The sequence below is a fragment of the Echinops telfairi genome, unplaced genomic scaffold, assembly GCF_000313985.2.
Source record: "Echinops telfairi isolate 266 unplaced genomic scaffold, ASM31398v2 ScPeMD7_7458;HRSCAF=8496, whole genome shotgun sequence".
NCBI classification, from domain to species: Eukaryota; Metazoa; Chordata; class Mammalia; order Afrosoricida; family Tenrecidae; genus Echinops; species Echinops telfairi.
Window position 1 is genome coordinate 4,246,532 of NW_022111358.1, and position 8,120 is coordinate 4,254,651.

Sequence of the window (8,120 nt, forward strand, 5' to 3'; positions counted from 1 at the left end):
GCCGCGGCTACCGCCGCCTCAGGGGAACCGGCCCGGGCCTCGGCCGCCTCGGGTCCTCACACAGCCGAGGCCCTCTCAGTCCCCCGCCGCGGGCCCTCGGCGGGCGGGCGGGCCCACGCACCGACCTTCGCCACCCCCACCCCTGGGAAGGGGACGCTCACAAAGGGAAGAGAGGCCTCGGGCGGGCCGGCCGGCGGGGCGGGGTCCCCAGGGGCCCGGAGGCCTCAGAGGTTCTAGGGTGCTTCGCGCTCTCGGCCAGCCAAGAGCGCAGTCAACGGGACCCCTCCTCTCTCCTCAGGCAGACGCCGGCGCCGACTCACTCTCCTTGCCACCCTCCCTCCCTCCCTCTCTAGCTCTCTCAGTACGAGCCCTGAAGCCACAGAGCCCGGTCGCTGCTCAGGTTCCCCCCCCCTTGCCCGACACCACTCCCCTCCTCCCGACAGTCACCCCAGTCTCTGATCTCGCGAGATTTACCGCCTGACAGGCCCGACCCTGCGTTAAGCACGCCTACGTGCGCGTGCCCTCTCGGGAGCGCGCAGATGCTCGCGCGGGGCGGAGTCGCCCCAGCAGTCGGATCCTCTGTCCGACCCGCCTTCGCCCCTCTGCTAGCCCTCTCGTGCCACGCGGGCATCGGGTGCCTCCATTTACCCTAGGAAAGCTGGAAAAGAAGTGCTTGTGTGCACTCCTCCTCCTCTTCCCTTTGGTCCCGCACCCAAAACACCCGCTCCTCCCAACCCTGCGAATGAGTGTGCCTGAAGTGTAGCATATTGCATATCAGCAACTGACTTAAAAACTGAATTCTGAGACCAGCTGGGCAGCATTATCAGTATGTAATTGAGTTTTTGAGATTCGACTAGTGTATAGTAATTTATAGAGCTGTAGTAAGATTTAAAAATACAGGTCTAAAACCATCCTAAATGCTCATGAGGCATAGGAAAGAGTCCAATTCTTGAAAAGTTTCTAGAAACTTTAAAAAATACTTTTCTAGTAGGTTGAGAGATGAGGTTGGTTTTTTTTTTGGGGGGGGGAGCAACAACTAGAGGGTTCTATGCAGAGCTTAAGTTTTAAAATTTTTGTGGTAAAAGACTTTATAAAAGGAAAGGGGGGAGGGAGGCCTTTCAGTACGTTGCAAAAACTCAAAAATGAAAAACAAAACAAAAACCCACTGCCATGGAGTAACTGCCAATGACACATGCTACTCCCCTAAAAAGTTAGTCTCCAGAACCCCACTGGGCAGTTCCTCCCTGACCTCTGGGGTTGCTGTGAGTCAGTTTTATTCAAGAACCAGAGGTTCACTAAAGTGCCGTTGTAAAAGATTTTTGTTCTTCAACCGAGATACACAGGTGTTATGTTAGATTGATAAGTTGAAGTATTCTTTGAATCAGTCATTGGAAGTTGCAGTAAACTAGAAAATAAACTGGTTGTGATCAGTAAGACAAGCCATCTATTTCAGTGGGTTGTACATATAATTTCTCAGTACTCCCGCTAAGTACCATCCTTGCTATATTAATAGAAAAGTTTCCTTAAGGACTCATTCCATCATTCTTCCTTTCATTTGAACAACTGCAGATATTGTATTTCCTGTAAATTTAATTCCTGAGCATTTCTCTGATTTGTCCCCCTCATCCCCATTGCCTCTGCCTTCATTTGCACTTCATAGTTTGTTTCTCATCTAGATAAGGTAATTACTTTTGAACTAGAATGTCCCATTATCTGTACCAAAGTGAATAGTTTAGATGTTCTAAATGCAGTTTCTAAAAACTGATTGTGTCATTTTTCAGCTTAAAAGTCTTTCATAGCTCCCCAAAGTCCTCCCAATACAATCCAAGCAAAACTCCTGCATACACATCGAACCTTGTTTAGGATGTTCCCACTTGAACTGTTACTCATTGTTCTGTAAAATTAACATGCTGCTTCCCCAGGCACAGTACGGTACCCTTCTGTCTGAAATGCTTTCTGACTTAGCTAATATCCTTCTACATTCAGCTCATGTATCACCTCCCTTGAGATACCTTCTTACATCCCAATTATATATCCCTTGAGCCTGTAAATTAGGATCAAGAAGGCTGTAGGGAGAACAACAGATATCAACCAGGTTTAATAGTAATAGAAAAGTTTCCAGGCAGTGACAAATCCAATAATAAGCCCTCTTCTAAACGTTGTATTATTTAACCCTCCCAACAATCCTGTGAGGTAGGTACTATTATTATTGACTTCATTTTTACCGATAAGGAAGCCATAAAGAAAGCTTCTGTCACTTACCCATGATCACTTAAGTAGTGAGCTAGAATGTGAGCCCAGGTCTTCATGAATCCAAAACACACTCTGTGTATTCTTGGGGCCAAATTATACTACAGGTGCTACCAACTAAGGACACAATGACACACACATTTCTGGTGTGTATAAGAGTATATAAAATCCCCTAATAAAGTGATTTTTTTAAACAGTATATAAAATATCGATGTATTTGTCATTACACATGTAGATGTGAGCAGATAGCTGATCAATGTGTCCCTGGGTACATTCATATGACTATTAAAGCATATGAGTCTATTGAAGCTATTGTTTAAGAACTCTAGCTCAGCAGAGGGTTGAATCAATTGTACAAGCTTACTCGCCATCCTAATGTAACAAATACTATTGCATTCTAACTATGTGTGATATACTGAATGGGGGAAAGAACTAATATTTATAGTTTCTCTGTGCCATTCACAATATAACTCAAGTACTTTATATTCATTGTACCCTTGATCCTACCAACAATCCTGAAAGATGGGGATGATTCTGATGATGATGATTGCAGAGGTGAAAAGTAGTTCAGAAACAGTAAGTAATTTTGCGTAGCATTAAGCAGCTAGTAAGTAGAGAGCTAAAATTGGAGTGCAAGTTCAATGTGAATCTTAAGCCTCTCTCTCTATATATATATATATTTTTTTTTTCTACTACCTCTCAATCTCCCTCCCCATGAACTCCTTCCAGGTACTAAAAATTCCACATCCTTATTTCAGTAACAATGCAAAACAACCAGTGAACATATGACCCTGCTAAACCAGACCTTAATTGCACCCTTGTGAAGCGCCCTGTTTTATAGTACAGGCCTACCTCATTTCATTGTACTTTACAGATAATTGCATTTTTATAACTTGAAGGTGTGTGGTCACCCTGTATCAAGCAAGTCTTTTGTTGCCATTTTTCCAACATCTTGTCCTTGTGTCACATTTTGGTCGTTCTCACAATATTTCAGGATTTTTCGTGGTACTATTGCACACCTAATAGACTGCAGTATAGTGTAAACATAACTTTTATATGCACTGAAAAGTCAAAATATTTGCATGCGATTGGCTTTACTACAACATTTGCTTGAGTGCTGTGGTCTGGAACCAAATCTGCAATATCTCTGAAGTATGCCTACAGACTGAAATAACCCCCAGAGCCCCTTGTCATTCAAAAACCTTTAGTGGGGATTATGCAAACAATACCTGCAGATAACTTGAACTTTGATGGATGTGAACACATACGTGTGTGAGCACAAGTGTGTGCATGTGTGTGCATGTATGCCAACAACCCAAATGCGGGGGTAGAAAGAGAAAACTTTCCTTTAGGTATTCTAGGAAACAACTAGTAAAACCTGGGGGAAATTTCTTTGGTCATAATGATATTTCCCCCAGCATTATCTAGTATATAATTTTTTGCAATCATATTGAACATTGTGATTAATTATAGAAATCTCTATTTCTTTAAAGTAGAAGGAAAAAAAACAGTAAAAAGTGGGAGAGATTAGGGGAAAGTGTGTCGTAGAATTCCTAGTTGAGAAACCAGGAATGAGAATGAAGTAAGGGAATTACTGGATTCAACTCTGGACTGGTATCAGTTATTGTCTCCAATATTGTCTCCAAGAATTTTTGTCTCCAAGACTCAGGACCAACCAACTGAAGCAGACTGTAGTCTGGCTGTCTTACAGACATGTCTATCTACAGAAGGCTACTCGATGTAAGCATGGCTTTCACATGCTGGCAGACAAAATCAATTGTGTACAGAATTATTTCTTGTACCTCTTCATTCCCTTATAATTATATCCATTTTGTGAGCATGTTTTTTAAATGCCAGTCTTCCATTTGGGAGACAACTGCTTCTTCCACTTTATCCCACAGGAATGGCTACATGCTGAGCCAAGATATCCTAAGGATGGTAGGATTCAATTTAGTACAATAAAGTCCTGACCCAGAAACCTTTCAGTCTCAGGTATCTATCAGATAAGTATGTGCAGCAAGCCATGAATAAGTTAAAGCAGCTACTCAAAGTCTCCTTAAGAAATCAAACAGGAAATGAGAAGGTAGCACCAAACCCAAAACCAAACGCACTGTCCTTGAGCTGATGCTGACTCACAGCCCTGCCTCTGTGGGTTTCTGAAACTGTCATTCTTCAGGAGAGCAGAGAGGCTCCTCTCTCACACAGTTCTATACAGATGGTAGTTTTGAACTTCTGATCTGTGGTTAGCAGGCCAACACATAACCCACCAGGGCTCCTGATAATGAGTTAAAAACACAGGCTTTAGAGCCCTACCTCCACTCCTTACTTGTCTGAAGCTAGTAAGTCATTTGGGGTCGGTTCCATAATCAGGCTGAGCCTCCTGTCCATTACCTGTAAAGGGGGTATCAACCGTACCTCCTTTGGAGAGTTGTGTGAGGTTTAAATGAGATGACATACAAAGTACTCAGCACTTAGCCTAGCTGATGGGAAACACTTTAAGGTGTCAGCTATTCTTGAGCGTGTGTAAGGAGGTAAATATTCATCCCACAGCTCTGAGACACTACCCTGTGGCAGACACCCCCTGATCAGTGCATCCTGATGGTCTGGGACATCTGTGAACGTGGGGAGGGTTGGGCAGCATGTTTGTGGACTGAGAAGTTTGGGGAATGTACCTATGTCTTCTAGACCAATTGACAATTGGCCCCGCCCTTCTCTTTGACTTGGCACCTGTCAGGGTTTTTTTTCTTTTTCTTTTAAGTCTACATAAACTCCATTGAGATTCTGTGCGCTATAGGATTAAAAAAAAATAGAATCAACAAGTAATCAAAATCTAAGTTAATATTTAGTTGGCTTGGAATTGTCTTTTTACGCTCCTTTTTACACTTCTCTTGGTGCTGTACAAGTAAGAACTCTTTTGTTTGAAAGTGACCATTTAAATCGGCTTAAGGGAGGAGTTAAAGGAGCTTATTAGACTATGTAATGAGGAATCCAGGAAATAAAAACATTTTGTTAGGTGTTTGTGTCTGTCTCCCCTTCTCTGCTTTTCCTTCCACAAACCACACTCCGCTCCTTATTGTTCAGTTACGTTTCTTCAAAGACTGGATTCTGTGGGTTTTTCGATTATTATTTGTTATTAATTTGGAGTTAACACATATACCGTATCATTCCATAGTTCAATCACGTCAAGCAGAATTGTACAATTGTTACCACAAGCAGTTTCCAAACATTTTTTTTTCTTCCTGGACTCCTTGACATCATCTATCTTTTATTCTAGCATGCCCACTGTACCCCTCCCACCACCTCAAACCCATATTCTACTTGCTGTCCCTATAGGTTCATCAGTCCATGGGTTCACATACCGAAACTCAGAAAAACACAGAACACAACTTCAAGAGGGTGACCTCCAATGACATGACACCTCTGAGAGACACCCTACTACGAACAAGCGAAAACACAAATACAGAAAATGTTGAAAACCAGATCCTTGATCAGTGGATTCTTCTTTAAGGTATATGTGTGTGTTTGTTCTGAGATGGGGGCTGCTGATGAACCTGGGAGGCTAAGGTGCTTCCCACTGCTGCCACCTAGTTTAATATGTCCAAGTACTGAATGCTGCCACTGCGTCTATCAACATATGGGAAATTAACCAAGATTTTGAATAGTGGTTTGAATCAAATACTTCCTTCACCACTGTTATACTATGGTCACGAGTGATAGGAGCCTTTGTCCCCGACTTCAGATTGTGTACATTTAAATGTGACTGCCCCTTCATAACCTACTCTTTCCAACCTGCTGTCCCCAAATACCTGAACAGCAGACAAAGATCTAAACTCATTCCTTGTTTCTTCTCTTCATAAATCTTCTCAACATAGAAATGTGAAAACTCTCAAACCAGTTGCCATTGAGTTCATTCTAAATCATGATAACCATGTTTATCGCCAGAGTGTGCAGAATTGAAGGCATTTAGAACTTTGTGAGGGTGAGCAGATCAGAATGTGGAACTTAGGAACTCGAAACATGTCTCCATGGAGGTTTAAGCAGACTTCTCATATTTCACAGTGAGTAGAACTTACATTTTACTAGTTTCTTTCAGATTTACACTGCCCCAGCTCAATGAGCCCAAAGGAGAGGAAAGCTTTCTACTCTCTAGTAACAATACTCTATACAAAAATCCCAAGGAACAGCCCTGAGTGGCCCCGCTTGGGCCCTGTGCCATCTGCTCCTGCTTAAGTCAGTCACTTCACCCAGTAATGAGAAGTGTTAATGCCCTAGCTGGCATTATGTGCCCACCCTGGGACAAGCGATTTAAAGGAGCAGCTACATAGAACGACATAGAATAGTGAAAGGGAATTTCCCCCAAAGGAATGTAGGGTACCTTTGCCAAAAGAAGAGGGAGAAATTCTGGACAGACAAAAACAACAGATGTTCACTACAAGCAGAATGGAACTGCTGGTGAAGCCAAATGAGATGGTTTGGTGGGGCAAGCAGCTAGAGTAAGACACACTAGCATTTGTGTGATCAGGTCAAAGAAACTACCAACTGTTTACAATAGGACTTTTCTATCTATGGCCTCTTTTGAACTGTAATGAAACCCTGAATAATGATCAGGGAAAACTCATTTGACAAGATATAAGGCTTGTTCGTTTTCTTTAAATTTTATTTCGTTGTGGTTGTTGAGACCATACCAGCAAAATATACATGAACTCAACAGTGTCCAGCTCTAGTGACACTGTTAGCCCTCTTTCAGCTGTGGAGCCTTCTCACGCTCCTGTTTTGAGTTCTTCTTTCATTAACTCACTGACCCTAAGGTTCCTGCCGAGTTTTGAGTTTTTTCAATTGTTGTTATCAATTCGATCTCATATCAATAGCTCCTAAAAGAGCACAATCTTTAGGAAGACTCCAGAAAGTCTAGAGGTCATGAAAATTCGAAATTATGTTCTGAATTTTCTCCCTTCTGTGGAAGCTTTGATGAAAATGTTCAGGCACCATCCAGTTCTTATGGTCTCATGGCAAAGGAGTCAGTTATTCATGGAACAATCGAACATCTTCCTCTGATTCCCAACTCTCTCATTGTTCTCAACTCTCCTTTCTCTGTGGAATAGATCCACTGTTGTGCTTTGGATTGCCGCTTCCAAGCTTGTAGGACCCCAGGCACTTCATCATGAGCTAGGAGCTAGAACAGAAGTATTAAACACACTCTTAGGTCAAATAACTACAATGCCCATAAAACCATGACCCTAACTCTCCAATCCAAGGACCCAAATCCCATGAGGTGTTTTCTTGTCCATTAACAGCCTTGGCAGCTACTCTTTTTTTTTTTTTGTCATTGCTTTAAATATAGTTATCACACAACTTTTGAAAATTCCGTTTTTTACGGGTGTACAACTTACTGACAAAATTTGCAATAATCGACTGGGCAACCCTTCCCTTAATAGATGCCATTTTTCATCACTATTAACTGCCTCTTTCCCCATTCTCCCTCCCCCTGATAACCACTAATAAACGTTGGTCTCTGCACAAGACACACTTCTAAGATTCAAGCAACACAAAGAACCACAAAAGAACATGTGTGGTTCCTATGACAGGGCCAAGTGTCACTCTGATTAAGTACCTCGGTGGGAAGCAGGTGCCTTCCAGTCATTCTTAGAATCATAGATAACTCTGACAGCATCCGACGTGTGTAGCAGCTCAGAATGCACAGGCCCATCAGCCAGGAACATACTACTAAGGTGACAGTTTCCAGGGAGGTGATCTAGTAGGCCACATAGACCTTTTTCCCTGGAGTTCTGTTTTGTTTTGTTGCAACAGCTGTTCTTGCACATACTTCAGACAAATAGCCTTGTTCGCTTGTTCTTTCCATCTCTCCCATC